The sequence below is a fragment of the Dicentrarchus labrax genome, unplaced genomic scaffold (genome assembly GCF_905237075.1).
Source record: "Dicentrarchus labrax unplaced genomic scaffold, dlabrax2021, whole genome shotgun sequence".
Lineage (NCBI taxonomy): Eukaryota > Metazoa > Chordata > Actinopteri > Moronidae > Dicentrarchus > Dicentrarchus labrax.
The window spans coordinates 28,542,025-28,564,572 of NW_026136711.1; the positions used below are offsets into that span (position 1 = coordinate 28,542,025).

Here is a 22,548-nt window from a genome sequence, read left to right on the forward strand (position 1 = left end):
TGAAAACACTGCACAGCCCTCTTTGAACAGCGAGTAATTCTTGTTTCATATAAAGATGGGAAAATTATGATTATACTGATGATTATTGAATTGGCTCTGAGTCAACTGGGACCCTCTGTGCCGTTAAGAGTTTAAATCAAGTTTTCAGTATAACAAACATGCAATGATAAATAGACAATTTAGCATTAATTACATCAGTTTCCTTAAATTATTATGTGTAATAATCCACATAAAACTTCACAAAGGGTACATTTCACGCCATGTTTAAAACATCTGTTCGAGTTGTAAGTGCAGTTAAACTTCATACTAACTGGACCATTATTGTGACGGAGTGTCTTCCTCCTGAGGCAACTTCCACCCGAATGACGTTCATCTATAACCACGGACTGTGCTCTGAATGTCGCACTATGATTTCTGAAATTGAATTTTCCCAGGCCACAGAAATCTAATAACCTCCCAGCTAATGACAATTGAGTCAGACGAGATGAGTGAATTGCTTTCAATAGGCTTTAGGTGTTCCAAAAAGTCAATATCAATTTGCTGAATATTTGAGTTCAGACCAATAGGACTTCATGCAATATGAACATGATTTAAGATTGACCTTTCTCTTAGGGGGAGGAATCAATTCTGCACCTCCCTGACACACACAAAAGCTGAATAATGTAAATTTAACAATTGTAGTATCATTAGATGGATATTGAATTGCATTGTATACATAAGATCACATGAGTTCACATCTTTATCGTCCCTCAAGAAGAAATTATTTTTGCAGCACAGGAAACATAAAAACAATACAAAACACAATAAAACTGAAGGCACTATACACATAATGGAGAATACAATAAAATGTTGAGGTAATGAAAATAAAGAAAAACTGTAGCAATAACATACATAAGAGACACAAAAAAGGGCTAATATGTGATTTTAAATGTTAGAAATCACGTGTAAAATGAAGGTGTAAATTCCTGAAGCCTTGAAAAACTAAAGCTGAAATCTCAACAACAGATTGGATTGAATTTGGACTGGTCCTGGTCCTTACTTAAATACATTTTTCAAATAACATAAGTAATTAACAACTGACGATTTTCATTATCAATTAATATGCCAAAAAATTTCTCAATTTACAGAATATTGTCTTGTTATTTTTCTGTCCAACAGTCCAAAACCCAAAAGCCTTCAGTTAATGAAATACATAAAGTGAATGAATAATTAATTATGTATGGGGGAAAAAAGCATAGAATCTTCACATTTAAGAAGTCAGAAACAACAAATGTTTGACATTTTTCCTTAAAAGGTGACTAAAATTATTATTTGATTATCAAAATAGTTATATATCCCGTGTATCCCTATGCTCTGTACTCTACTTGATTGTCTGTCTCATCTGATGCTGTTTTTCACTGCTGGAGTGCAGCGATTGCTCGAGCAAAGACTTAAACCAGCTTCTTGCAGTCCAGCAGAAATGTAAAACAGACAGACTGGGAGGAGGTCAGGGTTATGAGGTCACAGTGTGGGAGGCAAGATAAATATATGTATACGCATTTACCACATAGAGAGGTTCGCACTGTCCTTGCTCAGAAAAGACACTGTAGTCACAAACAATAATTGTAATTTCAGTGAATGTGAATAAATCTAATTTGTGAAGGCGTTGAGAAACTCCTGGAGGAGAAAAGTGAGGCTGAGATAATCTGCCGCTGAAAGATAGATAGGTGGATGTGTATTGATTTTGCTGTGAATGATGAACAGTGGTGAACCTCAAACAAAAACTGTGGGAGCTGGGTTGGATGCCAGGAAGAAAATACAGTTAAAAGACGAGAGGACAAAAGCACAGAGGAGAGATGAGCCATGAACAGCAAGTGGCAAAGAATACCAAGAAATAGGAAAAAGAAGAGATAAAAAAAGAAAAAGAAGCAAGTTGCAGTGGCAGTGCTGTGTACACACAGACACACATACGTCTTTAAATCTCCACAGTCCATACATTTCTGCAGCCACCAATAGTAAGCAACTCTTGTGTTTTTCACACATAGCAGTGCTTTAAATGGGACATGCAATCTATACACTGAAAAGCAAAACAATCAACTCCCAGAAACTGGTTTGGAGTTCACAAAGAAGGCCTCCAGGCCTCATCTAGCAGCAGAGGTGGGACCACAGACAGTGAGGCTTGGGGGCTGAGGTAATACGCTCTTCATTAAAATGCATCAAAATAATACCGTTACACAAGAGATGCTTGACTGCTGCAGGCTGTTTGGCATGTTTTATAGAAGAGGCAGTCAACAGAGGATTTCCCTCTCAACTCTTTCTGGCTTTAAATTCATCTGCAAAAACTATACAAGCTTCTGGTGTCACTGTATGGGAGAAACTGTTTCCACTACCGGTTCAGGGTTTTGCTGTAACAGAAAACAAAAAGGCACCACATATGAAGCTCTAGCAAAAGTCAGGAAGACTATTATTTTGCATGCTTAGGCCTATTTCTCTTTGCATCCTGCATGCATTCCTCTCACACATGCATAATTATCCTTGCATTAATTATGAGGGGCTGTACCCTCAATGATACCAGTTGTTCTTATCAGCTATCCAGTGGGACGACACCTACATCTTCAGCATTTCATCATGATGTCTTTTTAAATATGATTCCTATCTACCTTCAGTTAATTTATGCTGCTGTTATAAACGCCGCTCCACCTCTCCATCACCATCCAGTCTTCGCAGATTCATCAGCTTCATTAGCTTCATTAGCTTCATTAGCTTCATTATTTCGTCAGCCGATCAGCTTCAGCAGAGTCATCAGCCACTGCCACCAGTGTCTGGACTCCATGGGGGGATTTATCTTGCTGCTGCTCAGGGCAGACGCCCTTTGATTACAAAAATCTCCAAAAGTCCAAAAGCGCTGGGGTCAGTCTGTTTGTCTGTCCAGCACTGATACAGAACATTATATCTCAACAGGAACTGGCCACATTATCGTTTATTAGATTACTATCCACTGGCCTTTGGACTAGTGCCACCAAAGTCTTTACTTGAACACAAGTAGTAGCACATTTTTAAATAGAAAAGCAACGCAAACAAACAAAGAAATCAACCTTTTTTCTCTCCTTGTACTGATGACAGTCTACTGATACAAACAGATCTGATAGCAGTGCTCTCTTTTTACCAAATCTAAAATCTGTAACCTCACTGTGACAAACTAATGGGATCATTTTTATGTAAGGTAACACGAGTCAAGGTATTACTGTAGTGCTTAGGACTGAGTCATTAGTGAGTGAATCAAGAAACACTGAATTGCCAAAGAGGTGGATTGGTCTTGTAATTGCAGATACCCGAATGAAATGTATTGTACATATTCTCCCCAGAGGATAAACCATTTGCATTTTAGACACTTCTTGCACCACCCGCTGGCCAAACTTTATACTGCGTAAGCTCAAGGGGAAATAAGTGTCAGTTTGTTGTTGGTGTTTATTTGTGGTGTACAGAAGAATGCATGTCACTGGGGCTTTAAACTTTAAAGGTTGCCTCTCACTTCCTTAGAGTCAAGATACTGACAGACCAGCGTTTCACAAATAAAGAGGATGAGTACACTGAGACTGGAGATGGAGGTCCTTCCTGGATACAACAAACCTACCAAGACCATCCTGAACCCGAACCATCTCTGACCCCAGGCAAACAAGACTGAGATTCTATTTTTTAATTAGCACTTAAGGTTGATGGAAACACCATTACTTTTGCAGGTATTCGGTGATAAATCAAAATATTGGATATTAATAATATCATTAGTTTTGATCTGATGATGGCACGAGATGAAGAGTCAGAAGATCACCAGAGTCGTTCCTCCTAAGAGGGACATGCATGTCTACCAAATTTCATGACAGTAATTGCTGAGACACTCAAAACCACAAATGTCATCCTCATGGTGGCGCTAGGGGAAAAGTCAGTATGCTTCATTCTCTGATCATGAATGTCTAAATGAGGTTTTAGGGGAATCCATCCTATAGTTGTTGAGATATTTCAATCTGGACCAACAGTGGCTACGAACAATTGGTCCAGCACCAGTTAAAGAGTCGTTTCACCCTTATTCCCCCAAGAAATAATCGATTTTCAACTTTTTATGATACACAACCATCTGAGGGCTCATTTTTAAACATAACATTTTTGTACATTATATCTAACTTTCTGCTTTGGTGGGCCTGTCACAGTGCTTTTACCCATTACCCTGGTGGGATGCATAATTTCACCGGCTGGATTCATTCGGCTTAACACAGCCGTAGACATCAAATCCCTCACATCAGCAGTGCCTGAGGCAAAATACAGCCAAACACGAATCGCTGATGGACACAGAATGACACGAAAGATGGATGAGGCTTTAAAAGGGGATGCTGTGTGGAAGGCAGCCGGGTGTCATCAAGCAGATGAACTGGATGGAAGAAGTGTGTGATTGTGCTTAAATACTGACATATTCCCCAGAACTTCAATGACTGAGAGTTTTTTGGTGGTTCTTTTTTTCTTCTCACCTGTTTTACTAGATAAGTGAGAGCATTATAAATAGTATGAAAATGAGCAGATGTCCTTAAAAGCTCTTACAGTTACTCCAAACAGCTTTTTGCTTGCAATGCATCCATGCAAATTATGTAGGGCGAACGTGCAGTTGTTAAAAGCTGCATAGTAAGAAGCTGCAGCACTATTTGGTGTGTGTGTGTGTGTGTGTGTGTGTGTGTGGATGGATGGAGGAGTAGTAGGGAGCGCATTGGACGGTGGGGAATGGTCACATGACAGTGACAGCATGTTCGATTTAAAAGAAAGGAAAAGAGAGACTTGAGCATCAGATGCGGGCTGATATGTGCTGAGGATTTGGCTGAACACCCGCTCACCTCTCCACTCTCCTGTCTCCAGCAGGCTGCTGTACGGGGGGGGCAGCAGTCAAATTCGCCACCGCTATTCCACCGACGCGACAATAATTATTTCCTCTCTTCAGCTTCTGCAAAATTAAAGCCACTGACCTACCTTTTTTTGTAACATTCATCATCTTAACAGCAGTGAGAAGGCGCATCCAGACGGAGAGCTTTTCACAATTCTCCAAAAAAGGTAAGAGAAAAATAACTTTTTAAAGCAATCCTTTGTGCGTAATTGTCATCGCTCCGCCAGTGTGATCTCGCGTTGTTCTACGTGGTCCAAACCCAATTAACAGCTGTAGTTTTTTTTTTTTTTTTTTGTGCAATATCTCAAATAAATCTCATGCATGCTCTCGCTGAGCACGTTCACCTGACAAAGGAAGGGGGTAGTAAGAGATGAGAAATCTGCCTCAACATAGTGTAATGTAGGGTATTTTTAATGACTCAAGGCTATAGGATTACTTTCAGTTATGCAGCAGCCTAATTAAACATTTGATGTGTAATTAATTTAGCCTTTTCTTAGCCAGCAAATCCCCATTTCCAATTAGCAATCCGCAAGTAACATACTAAATATAGGAAAGTGCATTTAATTTAAATGCTTTCTAATGCAAAGGCAATCCAGATTAAGTCTTTTCTTACCCTTTTATCTATTTTAATTTATCATTGCATTGATATTCTGTTTGAAACCCAGGACAACTCAGCTCATTGCAGAGGAGTTTAGGAGCAAATATTTCAACCCTTCTTCTTCTTTTCCTTTTTTAATTTGGGAGATATCTCTATTGTATATCAAAAATTTAAGGGACAGCATGCTGGTTACAGAAATTAGCTTTTGTTTTGAAGTGTTCTGGTTTGAATTCCTGTCTGTGGAAAATCTAAGCGTGGATATGGGAACAAGGCATTCAACAGCTGGTGGAAAGCTGTGGTAGTTCTTGGTTGCTCCTGAATATGTTTTAATGAGTGTATGTGATTGGTGTGTTTTTATGTGATTGTTCATCAATATTGGAAACTATTGATTCTACTTTACAGCATTAGGCTAAAGCAGATATTTGAGTAGTTTTCCAGTTTACACCATCAGAAAATGAAGAAGAGTGAGCAGTTGATTCATTATTAATGTAATTGCTTCCATAGTCCATCTGGGGAATAAATGCCTGCCTGCATCCTAATGATCACCTCCACAGTCGGAGATGCAACCCTAGTTCTGGGTGTCCTGGAGGCTCAGCAGGCTGCGGGCACATACTATAACCTTGGGTGGTCGGGTCCATCACCTTTTCTGAATGTCAAACCGGCTGTGTTCTTCCGCCAACATCTATTACAACTGACTTTAATCTTTGCAGCTTCTTGAGTGGAGGGAAAAGTGAGTCAAACAAAGTGTCTTTTCTTTTATCTGCAGTTGACCCCCATGTTGCTAAATGGAGGATTAACCTACCAGTCAGATGTTGTAAAAGACAACACTCTCACTCCCAACTCGTCAGATACCCTACGCTTCAAAATATGACCTTTAGGTGCTCCTCTAGCATCATTTCGGGACGTACAGGGCTCTACTGTAGTTAACAGTAACTAACATGCAATGTCCGGTCAAGATAGGAGTAACACATGTCCGATGAGACTTTCAAGATAAAGCTTTTTTTCGTGGTTAAGGTTGGTTGCCGTTTGGTTAGGTTTAGCCACAAAAACTACTTGGTTAGGTTAGAGCGCAAAGAACTAGTCCAGAAATTGAGGATGAAACATTTTTCTGGATAGACTTGAACAGTCAGGCAGAACCTAAACTGCCTTGATCTTTTTTTTTTCTTTTTGGAAAAAGAGGGTAGCTGTGGCTCATCCTAAATTGCTCCCAATGATTAAGTCAGTACCTTTTATGGTAGTTCACTGCCATCAGTGTGTGAATGGGTGAATGAGAGGCAAATTGTATAGTGCTCTTTAAATAAATGATCTATCCTTAAATGTAGGTTCTGGTCAATTAAAATGTTTAGTTTTTTATTTATATAAGAGTCAGATGATATGACATAGATCACCATGTACAGAACCTCAGACTTCATCTCCAGATAATCCAAAGATGCCTAAACTTTGTTTGATAGCTTGATGATTTAGACCAAATACAGACACACAACACAATAGTGTCTAACAAGAGCAAATAGGAATAATTGAGAGTCTATAATCTGTGTAGAGTTTAATTGTTTCTTGGTCAATTTAGACTTTTCCTCCTTAGAGCACATTTATTTGGACATATTCACACAAATTAGCTATAGCGGCACAATAAAAATGCCCTTCTCAAATTTTTCTAAATGACACATTTGAATGTTTTTTACATGAGAAATGAACACTCACAGAACAGAATGTCAAATATTTAAAATAATAAAAACAGTAGAGTCGTGTATATGTCAATCAAGAGGCCTGAAAGCAAAAAGACCCACTCAGCTTTTTGCTTCAGGCTCCATGTGTGGAAACTATTGTTCCTCATGAAAGAAGGCCACTTAAAGTTACCACAAACCCAGATGGTGAAGTTACCACCTGAAAGTAACCACCTCTAATGGTTTAAAATGATGCCAGTATCATAGAACTGTGCTCACACAGGGAGCAACGCAATCAGCAGAGGTTAAAAGGGATATTGTTGGAAACTGTTGGACAATCAAAGCTTATTTCAATCCCCCCTTTCACTCTGTACTTTCTTTTTAGCCAAAACGCCAATAAAATAAACATATTTGGCCTTTCAACCAAAAGATTAAATTGCATTAAATGATTGAAATCATGCAGCTCAGCAAATGTCATCTAACTGCACAGTTGCTCCTGTAACCTAAAATACATGAATGAAACTAACGACCAACTCTGCATCAGATCAATTAACACAGAAGCAAATCCTTAATTTTCACTCTCATTCTGTGGCACCTACTGAGTAAACAAAAGAAAATGCACAAATTCAGAGCAAACACTTTTCCTCTGTGAAAGCAAATGGATTCATTTATCAAAAACAAACCTTTTCGCTTGAATGACCTATGCTACCTGTCCTGCTTTCTGTAGGCTCTCCTTTGTTCTTCCTGTTAATGTTGCAGCGGATATGCTCTTGCCCCGCTATTGACACGTCTTTACCTTAAGTGGCTCTGATAATGTGTTTCCAGTAATCCTTAAAGCTTTTAGTTTCTCTTGTACGGGCATTATTCCGGTTTCACTTTGTGGGCTTTTCATAACCCATATTTATACTGTAAACAAACTCAATGCTGCCTCAAAGTCAAGCATTTTTACATAATGTCCTATGCAAATATCCTCTGAATGACCCACAGCCAATAACTCTTAGTGACTGTAATAAATGTTGTTTAAATCATAATAAGGTCATGTTGCTTTTACAAGATGCTTGTTAATAAATCCAGAGTTCTGTAGCTTTAAAAGAAACAAATATCCCAAAATGTTACATACTGTGTTCCTTTTATAAGTATTCAACATTCAAGGATGTTGCTCTGTCAAAGCATTTTTCCTCTGAAAGCTGTTGAAAAACATTTCACTGTTCTCGTTATATAAATATGACACATATTGGCAGGTTAAGGATGCAATTAATAAAGATCAAAATTTAAGACTCTCAGAGGCTATAGCTGATACACCACTGGCCTGATTTTGATGAATCGGGGAGGAAGGGTGGCTGTTGTTAATGACTGGCTGGAGGGATTCCTACATTATTCATAAGAAGTGCCAAGTTTTTTGTTGCCTTTTGTCTCTTATTTTATATTCCTTATGAAGGCACAGTAGACCTAGAACGGGGCTGGAAGACATGCCAGAGTCTGTCTGGGAATTATATTTACGCATTTAACTTAATTATCAAATCAAACAGATATTCTCTGCAGCAATGTACATGCAAAATGTTAATCTTAAATGCTTACTGCGGGTTTCGCTCTTCTTCCACTTGTATTTGTCTTTAACAGCTATAACTTTGTATGGATCAGCTTTTGAAAGTGTCTGACAAAGCATGGGTAGGGACTAGTTTTACCTGGGGACCTCATGTGATTTAGTAATTACCCCACCATGTTTGTGTTTTGTGCGGCACATTCACATGGGATAAGCGGAGTCTGTGTTTTAACTCGAATTTACTGACATTATCCCCCGGATATGATGTCAAGGCTCTGCGTAACCTATGCGTAACATCTGCTTCCTGGACGACAAGAACAATGGCTGCAAAGAAAAAAACCCGGCATTGGACGAGCGAAGAGAGAGAGTTTAATTGCTGTGTGGGGTGAACCACATTACCAATTCAAGCAAGCAATTTGATCAAATTGTGCACAACCACACAGTTTGGGAAAGTATTTACAAAGACCTCTTGCTCCAGTGCCTGTCTGTACAGGGGCTACCTGTACCTCTAACGCAGCCTCCAAAATTCTCGACCGGGAAAAAGGCAGAAAAAAGGCGCGGAAAACACAAAAAACCTTAAAAAAACCAAAAAACGACCCCAAATCACAGAGATGCCGATTCGCACGGGACTGATATTATCACATGACCTCTGTGTTTGACGAAATATGGTAGGTAATTTGCGGTGGAATTTTTACTTTACAAATTATGGACATGGCAGATTCGCACAGGATTAAGATCACAGATGACCTCCGCAATTATTACAAATTACTAGTCCCCAGGTAATACTAGTCCAGTGCGAATAGGGCTTAAGGATACAGGTTTCCAATTAAGAAATGAATCTACAGTGGGTTAGATTGTATCTGTGTGAGGATGTAGAACAAAAACCACGATCATGGATTTTTGGTGGTTCATTGCAAAGGCAGTGACTGTTATAAACACTTTCTTCCATACTATAGGCTACAGTAACACAAAGACTATTTGGCAAAAGATTTATAAGGTGGCACTAAACTAATACGAGTCTTTTTTACAGTTCAATTCAATAAAATTTTATTTGTATAGCGACAGAGAGAGAAAGTAGAGACAGAGAGACAGGAATGCACAGCTGCAACAATACTAACAATAACAGTGGTAATAAGTATGACTAATAATAATATTCACAAGTGACCTCTGATCTCTCTCTCACAGACACGTACACACACACACACACACACACACACACACACACACACACACACACACACACACACACACACACACAGTGGGGGACTCAGGGTTAGGATTAGAACCCTAGAGGGCACGTTATCATGTTTTATCTACCATAGGGACATCCAAGAGGTTTTTATCCAACATGGGAGCACGAGAGGAAAGCAATCATCCTCCCTAGTCCACCAGTGCACACACACACACGCCTTTCTGCAAATACACAGGTGAAAATTTTGATTCTCAAGTTGACTCATCCTACACGGAATCAAAGAGACATTGATTTTCACAGGATGAAAGGTTGTAAAGATGAAAGGGCAATTTTTTGTATGTTTAGCATCATGAGCCAAAATGAGAGGAATTAGTGAAAAACTGTATAGCTGTGATTGTAAAGCTCCTGTAAATGTAAATGGAAAATATTGTTTTTTGTGTCATGTCATGTTTGCATATGTACCAGACCCTCCCCCCTCTCCCTGTGGGGGACAGGGACCATGAACTTGTGTTGTTTTTAAGTCTATTTTCGGTCAGCTATGGCCATCATCTGTGTTTGCCTTTGCCAAAAGTTAAACAAAATAGTGAACAACAGCAAGACGAGTCTCTGTTTACCTTACAGTAATGATTAATGAGTTGCCCCATTGATTACCCTGAAAGAACTTCCTGCTGCTGTACTAAAGGAGGGATCAATGCCACTTTTGCCAAGCAGGAAATCCATTGCTTCACAGCACTCTGCTAAAGAAATGTGAACAGGCCAATTTATAGCCACATGTATACATTGTAAAGTACAACAAAATGGCCTGCCTCGCTCAGGAAAAACCATCTCGCTTCTGTGCATGGACAAAAGCAACTGACGCAGACTATAACAAGAGTGAAAACATTTCTCCCTCACTGACTGACAGTTTCAAACAATCAACATCCTGTTCTTTTCTCACCCAAATGTGATGCAGTTTTCAAAAAAGCTCCTTTTGCTGTTTTGAGGATGTTTTTTTTTTATACCTACATACTCTCACAAAATCACCTTTGATATCTTATCTTTTAGTTAATGAGAACAAAGTCAGTTAGACATGTATTTGGTTAAAAAATGTATTTTTGGCAATTCGGATTGCAATGCAATTACTGTCATAAATAAAGGCTATGCATGTGCATTTGATTGTGATTAAAAAAAACTTTTTTTTTGCAAAGCTCTTACCAGCGACTAAAAATCTGACCGATATTTACTCTTCTTCAGCTTCTCGCTCAGTCACTCTCTCTTTTTCCTCATCCTACCTTCTTCTTCTCTTTGTCTCAGCCACAGTGTCCGAGGAGGCTGCTGAGCCAAATTGTGTTGCCCACTTGCCCAGCTCTGGTTCTGGTGCCCATTCTGGCATCGCTCCACGCCAGTGTCCCCCGCTCCAGAATGCAACAGACATTGCAATGAGTTATGAGCAATGATTTAGTTTGTTAGCATCAATACAAGATGAATGGTCTGTCTATATTAGGGTTGCCACATTCAGTGTGGAAAAATAAGGTACACCTTGCCAGTGGCCCCGTGCCTGGGGAATTGAAATCAAGTGGGCTGCTCTGCTCCTCTCAACATGAATGTTAAGGACATAAAGAGTCAGTAAAAGTAAAGCAAAGTCACATCAGTTATATTAAGAATTAAAACATCAGACCTTAGACATGGACATAATGTTTGGTCTGTCAAAATGACTCAGTGTCCTTTACCCTTGTGCTGCTCGGACGTAGTAAAGAGGGCAACAGTGATGTTGATAGACAGTTAACTTGCTTGTTGTTCTAGGTGTCATTCTCTGATTTAATACTTCTCTGTGATGTGTCATCTGGTGAAACTCTTTTTTGCTTTTATTATTTCTCATGTCATTCCAAGCATATGAAAACATAGTGTAGGCCTATGCATTAGAGTATGGTGGGAAAATATGGGACAAATTGCATTTTATTTTCTAATATTGGACAGGGTGCAGGCGCTACTGTAGCTTAAAAAGTAATCTTTTAGAAAGTCACATAGCAACAACCTTTATCCATGCTTATAACCACCACTAGAATATTGAGCGACTGCTGTTAGGAAATGATAGGTTAGCTCATATTAGAAAAATATGGGTATGGTTAACTAATAGCTAATGTTAGCTAAAATATACTAGGTTGTAGCCTACTGTAAATATCTCCATTGCAAATTACTCAATCTGTCGTGAAACAGCATTTTCAGAAAGTAAAACATAATTTTGATGCTACCTGGATTTGGTGAGGGCAGCCATACAGCAGATATAAATTCATGTTTATCTAAAGGTTTGGACAGAATGATACACCATGATGCAACCCTTCACATTCACTCAACATGTCACTGCAGCGAGGGAGATTGACAACAGGGGAAGGACCCAGATGTAGACAGTTGAGGCAACAGGATGATTTCAGTGGTTTAATAATACATCAAGGCTTGCAGGTGGTTGCAGGTAGGCAGAGGCCCAGGTTAACATTAAGGTAATGAAAGTTTGCATACAGTGAGAAACTCACAAAACAGCTAGGATGAACTGACAGAGTATGAGTGGATTAAGAATCTGCAAGGCTGACAAGGAAATGAGATGCACGTGAAGAGGTGGGCAGGGAAGGCAAGGCAATTGTGTCTTCCCCAGAGTCAGATAAGAAGTTTTATCTCTGTTGCTCCATAGTTTATGCATGTGGACCGACAGTAATTTAATGGCTTAAAACAGGGATCTCACACTGTCAGCCCGGAGCAGATGAGGGAAGCGGGAACAGGTGTGTAGACGGGTGAGGTAGTCAGGTGATGTGAAAAAGGGGAAAGGGCATCTGGTGAGACTGGAAAAGGCAATGAAAGAGCCTGGAGAATGTGGCCGAAGAGGAGAGGCAGACACAAACAGATAACTAGAAATCTTAAAGGCTATGGTAATGACTGTAGAAGGACATAATAGAGAATATTGGCAGTAAGGAAAACACCATCACTGAAACATTCACTAAATAAACACTATAAGTTTGAGTGTTAAGTGAGAGGTACAGGTATATTTTCAAATTAGTTTTATGTTACCATAAATGCAGCCAAGTGAAGAGAATATTAGAAAGTAGTTAGATTGGAGAGTGGGAGCAGCATTTGAAGTTGTCTGTCTTCGAACTGTTTCCCACTAGTCTCCACAATTACAGACACCTACACTTAATTGACCCTAATTAGGTGTCTGAGTGTGACTTCATTATATCAGCCATCTGCAGCTCTAGCGGTCTCCAGTCGGAGACACGAGTTCAGTGTCATCACAAATCACTAGTCTTAAGCCTGCAATTTTAAAACCACAGACAATGGCTCCTCTAAAGCTAATATTTGTTCCAATTTTCACACAAATGTCTCCCTTACCTTATTCAGAGGTACAGTACATTTACTTTCACATAGGAAATGCAATAATAAGAAGATTACTGTAAAGGTTAGCTCTTCCTTTCCTTATGTGATTTATGCTTTATGTATTTCTTCCCTTGCTTTTTTTTTTTTTATCCCTACAGATATATTTCTCTCTTTACTTTTTTGTTTTCTTTGCTTCAGTGTCTGAAATAGGGGAGTGCCCACCAGTACCAGCACCTCAGATTTTGTCCAATTTTGTCCACCTTTACTTCTTATTGTGTACTGCCACCTCTGGTGAGCATCGCCTTACCCACCACTGAGGTCACCAAGGTATGTACCTCAGTTTATTTATTTTTTACGAGGGGTATACAATAAAAGTTGTGAAATAATGGCCTAAAAATAACTTTATTTTACAAACCCCTGTGTACAGCAGAGCTGAGGAGTTGCTCCCAAATGCCTGTGTAATTGAGTTTCCATGTAAACACATTAAATGCTAAGAAAAAAAGCACTGAAAATGTTGTTGTTAAAAAAGGGTAAAAAACGGCAAAAGAATTAAGGTTAGGATTGGGGTTGTACTGAATTAAGGTATTTGTAACCTTTTTTGGTCCAGTTCAAACACTGCTTTACTGTGTTGTTTTTTTCACTGCTTATGCTTATTCTTTTATTCCCTGTGTTTGCTTCAGTGCTATATAAATAATGCTATAATGATATACAGTGTAGAAGAATCAGCAGATGGGATATGAGAGAAAACAACCGTAACAGTAGAACTGCCATATTGTAATGTTCATAAAAAAGCCCAGAGTGTGTTCTACAGCTTTCTATCCTGCTGCTACATTTTATCACGCAAAGAAAAATAAATAACTGTAAATGAAAATCTCACCTTAAAAGAGAAAAATGTAAAAAACCAAAACAACAAACACGTCCTCTTTTCATCCTCTGTACGTCCTCTTGTCAGTGAAGCACTTTAATGCAGCTCCTTACAGTGTCTTTGTGAGGTGATAAACCTGAGAAATAGAGGCACTCTGAGCCATCAGGAAACTTGTATTGTATTCTGTGGTGTTACCAGAGATCCCATTTCAGGTAACTGCTTTATTGCCAGATAGAAGCACTAGACCAGTTCGATCATTTTCCTCTTCCAATAATAGAAAGGATGTTTTTTTTTTTTGCATATGTAATGAATGCCTAAGAGCAAACATTGCACTCACAAATACAGGTCTGCAATTAGCATTTTCGGAAGGTCACTATTTATTTTTCCTTGTGCTACTGGTTTGTTCTTTGATAGCTTTTCCCACTGTGTTTCACAGCAACATGGAATCCATTATCCTTTAGGTATCAGCACCCTGGCAGAGACAGAGCATGTTATCAAAAAATTCCCCACCTTCATTACATTCTTGTTTGCCGGGACAGGGCATTATACAGCACATTATCACACTTTCACATTTTTCTTCAACGAATACCTCTGTTTTGACATTTTTTTGCTGCAGAATGGCTGGATACAAGGTTTCATCCTGACTCACAAGCAGCCGAATCATCTCCACCTCCGTCCTCCTGAGGAGCATCGGCCCAGATGCTCTGAAAAGAAACCAGATTTCAATTTAGGTGACACATTTTGTGGAGAGGTTTAGAGAAGCAGTCTTGGGCATCTGTCATACACGAGCAGCAGCAATTCATTATCTTAATAGCTAAGACCTGGAACCGTGAGTAGAACAATGTTAATCTGCAGACGGTGACTGTGCACAAGGTTCAGTCTGGGCTACTGACCCCCATGTAAGCTCTAGCTTTCTCTCTTTTTTCAATACTGTTGCTTGTTTGTGCATTAGTCATTTAATTTTTCTTTGTTTGTTTGTTTGTTTAAGGCGGCAATAATGCTCAATCAATTCAGCTCACTTATTAAGATATTTCATTACTGATACATTTCACATATTTACATTATAGATACAGATACATTTTCACTCTAATATTCAAACATAATCACAACATTGTCATATGTATTGATAACCATTGCTATAGTTGGACGGTTATGGTAATAATGACGATCTGCGGATGAAAGAAAATCTTGATACACTTGATAAACAGTATTGTGATATTTTAGGGCTATGATGTTAGATGTTACAGGGACTGTGATAAATACAGATGCACATCCCAATTTTTGTTTTTAAAATTACAATATATTACCTTACTTTAAGGGTTTGCAATATATAGAATTATAACCCCTGTATCATGATACCTATCGTATTGCCAATACACAGTCCAATGATATCTGACTGACAACATGTAGTGCTACTATGACACTGTAGCTGTTTTGTGACAGGATATCTTGGTGTTCTTCCACAAAAATGTTCAAAATGTGCATAAACCCAGATACAGAAGGCATAATAAGCTTTCAAACAGCTGCAATATTCTTTTGTTTCACCTTCTTACAGAATAAGCATGAAGTAAATTCACTGGTGACACATTGTAGCTGGTGAAAACAACAGTCACTGGCTTAAACCTGCACTTGCTGCAGCTTTTGAAGACTCTGTTAATTATGCAAGTTGTAATTAAATTTACACGTGGTTCTTGCAATTTAAATTTTGCACTTCAGAACACATCTCTTGGCCTTTAATTTTATCAGTCAATGCACCAAGTAAAGACTGTTTTGACCCCTTGCAAGTAAATGTCAGATGCTTTTCTAAGACTGTTGGCATTTTAGTTATATGGTAAACATCCTTTACTATCACTACCTGAAATTGAAGTTCCTATCTGACCTCTGTATGGCTGTGTTGTCATAAATGCGTTGTGTGTTTGGTTCTGTTTAGACGGTATCTCTCTGCAATCTGTTTGAACGGAGAAATGTATTTCATCTTTTGACAATATTCCCTCCGCTTTTGGATGGTGTCTTTCTTGTGCCGCATTATTTAAATATACACCTACAGTAACTAACTGTATAGTGAATGCTGCAATAAGCCTTTATGAAGCTTGTCGTATTCTTGTCATATGCTTGTCAGCTTTCATTAAGATTATGAGAGGTGTTCATCCGTTATGGTGCAATCTATAGTAATTTTGGGGGCTGTAGGTTTGTTGTGCTGTTGAAGTGCATTGGATTCAATTGGAGACTGTTTTGTGCTATTATAACTGCAGGGCTGCTGCAAATTGTATACACTTTTGAATATACAGTGTGGAGGTGTCTGGAAATGCTCTTTTTTGTCTTGCAGCCTTTTAGCACTTACAGACTGAGATATGTTCTTAGAATCTCAAATGATTTTTCTGTGAAGATAACAATCTGTGAGGTGAAATATTGTATGGCACAAAAGATTTGTGAGCTTCGACTCTGATTTGAACTCCAGGGTGTCATTACTTAAAAAACAGCCCAAATCAGTGTTTTCTTCAGGAACACTGGGCTGCTAGAGAATATAAAATGATAAATGTGTTTGAAATTATGATAATGACTGCTCATTTATCTCTCATACATTTCTCAGAGTAATCATGTTTATCACAGTTTAGAATGTGCACAATGATTAGCTTATTTAAATTGGTTATGAAACATAGGGTCACAGTGGGAGCCTCTAAATAACAAAAACATTAGCCGCCTGGGGTTCTGCGCTGAGGTGGAGGATGACACATTCCTTATGGTCTATATTTGTAAAAACTGTCAAATCCACATGCATGCTGTACCAAAGCAGTGCACATTAGAGCGGAGGTTTACAGGATTGGCTGGTATTGTTGGAGTAATAACCAAGGGCATGACATGTGTGTAGAGGAGCCAGTGTTTTTTTCTTTTCTGTTTTTTTCTTGTCTGGTTTACAGCACTGGTAATGAAACCATCAAAGTACTTCACTAGGCTACTTCACATTAATACACAAAACAAACATGGCATATTTCCATATATTATTTTATTCCATATATATCCATATATTGTTTTTCACCATTTGAGGTTTGACTGGTGCTATTTTAATTACGTCATGTTTTTCCGAGAATTGGCGCCACATACTGCTTATCTTGATGAGCCAACTCCTAATAATCACATAACGGTAGTGTATGAAATCAAGCATTAATTTGTATTTTCTTTTGTCAGTTTACTCGGAATTCAGTTAAAATTTGAAGCGACCCACCCATTTGGGTTGAAACACTATTACTCTGAACCCTAAAGTACACTTCTTCATGATGTTGCTGGTGTTAAGGTGCTCACTGTCACCTAGCGAATGTGAGTTCAACTTTCACTTTTCTTTTTGCTCTGTTTTGGTCTCCCCCGACTCCTGAGGGTAATATCTGGTTATTTAGCTGCTAAATGCTCCACTATTTTCACCAGCTTGTTGCTAACTTTGTCTGTCTGCTAGGGCTGGGTATTGTTCAAAAATATTCAATACCGGTACTGATACCTTGACTTCATGACTGGGTCCTGAATGATACCAATTTTATAAAATTAGTTTACATTACACTATAATTACTCACTTCAAAGGAGGAAGCTGTTGCAAGACCTGAGAGCAGCTGGAGAAACATTGTAAAAATTATGAAATAAAACTGAATATTTGTACAGTACTGGACTATATAAAATGTATAAATAACAGTCAAAGGAACAGTAATAACAGTATGTCAGCAATACATCTAGTCTCACCCAAAGAAGGAAATACTGGGAAATGGTGGCAGAGTAAGTAAGACCTCTTACTGTCTGAGAGGATGTGCCACGGTTTCCGGAAGATGAGGGGAATGGATTCACCAATAAGAGGATACAGGTTAGCTGCAGTTGTTGGCTAACAAGCAGCACAAAGTTCACTAGTTGTATGTGTATATAAGCAGCTTGTGGTAAAAAAAAAAGTTTTACTCCGTTGGTATCAAAATTTGTTACCAAATGACAAGACATTCTTCGAAACTTGGTAGTATCGACGCAATTCAGTCAGTGCCATAAAAGTATCAAAGTACAGCTTGAGTTTATCAGAGCTTTTTTGCAGAATAAAATTGCCTGTGCTGCTGGTAATGACACTGATGTGACAGAACCAAATCAATAAAGTTGTGGGACGAATATGATAATTCTCTGTTGGTGTGTCGCTAGGCGCAAGTTTTATTTTGACTAAAAAATACACACCGGGTATGTCAGTTCATCAAAAGACAACAAGGCTTCAGGAGTTAGACTCTCTTTATTTGATACTAAATCGATCCACTTCTGCTGAGAGCTGTACAGTGTTCATTGATTAGACAGGATCTCTTAAGTGAAATCCTTTTGCAGCTTCTCTGAAGATTACTTGTTATGCAAACAAAGGATATTCTCTTGCGCTGTGTTTCTGTTGAAGGGAAGAAAAGGGAATGGACGACTCTGGAACTGTTGAAAGGTCAGGATGAGTTTACTGATGAGAGTCATCCCAGCACTCTGGGGCTGATGGGCAGTGTTGGCTGCACAATCCCTTCCATTACTCATGCAGCATGAGGACTTTGTCACCTCTGTAATTAAGTAGTGTAATGACAGCAACCTCTGACTCCACACAGACAAACGCACACAAGACGAAAAGTGATAATGCACATGCTGGTGCGCCCAAGCACTTACCTTCTGGCCACCAATCACCATTATCATTCATTACATTATTACATTATTAATTTATACATTTATTTTTGTCAAAATGGAGCCAGAATGCCCGTTAGCCCCCGGAATTAATGACAGGTAAAAAAAAGATAAGTGTATACTTGTAGTATGACTTTATAATGATCGGATCATGATTTGGTTGCTTTGGTAAGGTACATAATGTTAAATCTTTTTCATGAGAAAGTACAAAGTAGAAAGTACTACAGTAACCAAATCCAACAGAGCAGAGAAAAGCACAAACCTATTTAAGAGATTGCAATCAAACAGCCCTTGTCCAAGCTATGGGTTTTGTCTTTTGCTGTAATTTTACAAATACAAACTGTTGTGAAATGGGATACATAAAAAGGCTGTAATCAACAGCCCAATGGCCCTGCATGTGCAAGGAAGAAGTGCTTTGAATAAGGCTGCCACCTTCATTGTGGAAAAATTAGAGACACCTTGCCAGTGGCCCCATGCCCATGCCTGCCTTCATGAGATATTGAGTGTCTGACACTTCATTTCCTGCATTCTGATGAATTTTTATGCACCAGTTTGTGCTTTCTATGCATCAATTTCAATGTGATGTCCTCTGCTGCTGTCAACATGAATGTAAAGGAAATCGAGTCAATATGAGTATATGTAGGTAGAATAAAAAGAAATCTCATTTTAATCTTCAGTCCAGAAACTCTCATATAGGATGGAGTAGTCTAGGCTTTGGCATATTATATATTATATAAATGTCCACCAATGTCCAATTGGTTATTATTATTTACTTACAGCATTATATTCTTATGTAGGCATCATAAAATGTTAACCTTCAGTTCAACACCTTTTGGGTACAATGCGGTAGCCTTGCCTTTGGCAGATTCATATCTAGCAACTGAGCTATTGGTTAAATTTCTGTCTTACACACACACACACACACACACACACACACACACACACACACAAGGGACGGTACTTCTGCTTACATCCTCAGAGCTGTCAACTTGTGTATCTTGAAGAACGGCACGGCATAGCTAACTATGACATGATGACTCTACACACAGTAAGATCTAATAACAGCACTACGAACTTACCATATCTGCCTCTGAAGCCCGGGGTATCATGAATTGAGCGATTCCAGTCTGCGTCCTCTGCCCTTGTGCTGCTCAGACGTGATAGTCCCCTATTGAATGTTCCTTCAGGTCTGACAGCCCACCATGGGCAACAGAAAACACTCTATGGTGTGTTGAATTCTGATTGGTGTGATCAAACTCACTAACTGCTGCACTGCAAGTAAAACACCACGCTGAAACAAGTTTGACAATCAACGGTTTTACCCAGTAGCGTCTGTAGTAGTTTAGAGCCTGACACAGTGGCAAAGGCAAGGGACAGATGTGCTTGGAACAGGTGTAATTATCTTACCAAGCTTTTTTTCCATTGTAAGAAAAGATCTGAAGCTTGGATGTGAGGCAAAATTACTTGAGACAGATATTTTATGCAGACTGCACCTGCTGAAGGAAGTTCTGCCAAAGGCTCTGTAGTGCAGTTTATTAATGGACAATATTGAAAAGAAGCCAGTGATGTAAATCTAAGCCTTCTTTTTATGTAAACCTCAGCCTGTCAGATGTAATAAAATGACAGAATGGATGCTACATCCAGGCCAGGGCCAGACAGTCCAGTGATGCAGCGTTATGATGACGTAATGGGAGTTTGGGAGAGCCTGGACCTCAGTGCATCGCTTACAAGCCTGCAGGAGACATGAGTCAGACCTTATGACGATGATGACCTGTTTGCCTTCAGACTGCTGCATATCCAAAAACATCTCTTACTTCTCAGTTTCTCTCCCTTTCATTTTTCCCTGCCACACAAATGCAGATGTTGGAATCAAATTACTCCTTAAACAGTGGCCAATAACTCACTGAGGTTATATAAAGACTTAAAGACAAATGAGATGCAAGACTGTGACAATGTAGAGACGTATTTTATAATGCACTAATGGTCAGAAGATTTCTACTTTCAAAATCAATAATGCATATATGCAGAGTCACACACATCTCTATCCACAATCCTAACAGCCCAGGTGGGAAATCAAACATGCAGCAAGGTTGCAATCACAAATAGGAGTGCAGGAAACCGTATTAATATTCAGTATACACAAGCCAACAGGGATATTTCAATTGTGATTTGTTTGTCAATGCTTGCTTCTGATGGTGTTATTTACATGTATTTCTCTTGTAGAGTACTCAGAAATCAAAAAGTGCAAAAAGTAGCATTAGCTTTTTAGTTGTACGTCGCGCATACTCCCTTCTTATGCTCAGTCACACACAGCCTTACAGAGATTATGCTGTTGTGAAATGTCAGTGAGATAAGCAATGTTGCCTCGCTGCTCCCTAGAGAGCAGAGAGGGAAGGAAAACAGAATAATGCAGTAATGAGTTAGTGCTGTCTACACTACAACCTCACCTCAGCAGCTCTACCTATGATTGCAAGGGACAGCGTTTACCGAAGGAAGGTGCCAGTTGACGGACCTGAGCTATGGCAGAACAATTTATTTTATATTTTTGCAGTCTCCTGATAGTCTATCATCACTGTTTGTTACTCAGCCTCGAGGCTGGTGTTGGCTGTGATTGATTCCTCTGGGAACTCTACCATTTGACTAAAATGTATTGATTCTAGATGGTTTGGTGTCATGATCATCTTTTCTGCAGCAACAATAACCTTTGTTTACAGAGGGCAACATGACAGGCTATGGGTTACATGGACGGTGCATTCAAATTATTTTTGGAGTTCGGACCAATATTCTCAACAATTCCTCCAAATTTAATGACATAGTTGTTTGCACGTACCCTCTAGAACGACACATTGAAGCTTTTTCTGATCTGACGACTTTCTTGTCTGTGTGCTCCAAAATGGGGACAAATCACTGCTGAAAATGGTTTAGTCGCAAAAACAAATTGGTTATAGGGTCAGATCATATTTTGGGTTAAAATAAGTACTTTGTTTAAGTTAGGGGAGCTTTGTTTTGATGGTTACAATAATAAACGCATGGTTATGGTTAGGGAACAATCATGGTCATCTTCGTAGCAAAGTAAGAATATTCTAAAGGTGACCATAAGATTTGACTCACAAACTTATTGTTAAACTGGGGATTTGACTGGTGTGACTGCTCTTGTTACTTGCCCTTTTGGGCTTCAGTGGAAAAAGTTGATGATTAAAATATTATCTTGAGAAAGAGGAACTCAAACCGGAAAGAAATACAAAAATATAACCTGATATAACCCTTTTCATTCAATGCCTAAATACAAGAGCAGTATCAATTTTCAGATTTCCTCCAGTCACTTGCTTTGAATTGTTGCTCCACAAAACATATCCCTCAGCTCCTGTATTCTGCGAATATGAACACTTAATTGTCAAGACTTTGTTTACTTCAACATGTTCCACGTTTCATTTTCTACCTCCTGGCTACTCATTGTTTCTCTCTCTCATCCTCCAAATGTTTTCCATGCCTGCAGCTCTCAGAGACATCTGCCCTTGCCAGCCACAGCTTCAGCGTGTTTTCATTTCCTTTATTGTTACGTTTTGTCATATCCGTAGGGGACATTACACAAGGCGTAGTATCAAAAATCCATTAAAAACATCATTTGATAGGCTTTTTATTCTAATAAAGCAATTCTAGTGTCTTAACTGCAGCAAATATTCAGTAACCAGTATTTATTGACACATTGCATCTTTTTAGCTTTGTGTATTGTTTTCATTTTGTTCTCAACGGTGTCAAAGCTTATGCTTGTGTCA

The 22,548-nt window shown here is 38.9% G+C and overlaps 1 protein-coding gene across 1 annotated transcript in view; it reads left to right on the forward strand.

The window, feature by feature from the left end:
* The first annotated feature begins 4,683 nt into the window (after nucleotides 1–4,683).
* rap1gapb (RAP1 GTPase activating protein b) overlaps nucleotides 4,684–22,548 on the forward strand; it is a 95,396-nt gene continuing 77,531 nt past the window's right edge. The window contains exon 1 of the mRNA XM_051413663.1: nucleotides 4,684–5,070. The gene's annotated coding sequence lies outside the window, so the exon portion shown is untranslated. The remainder of the gene's footprint in view (nucleotides 5,071–22,548) is intronic.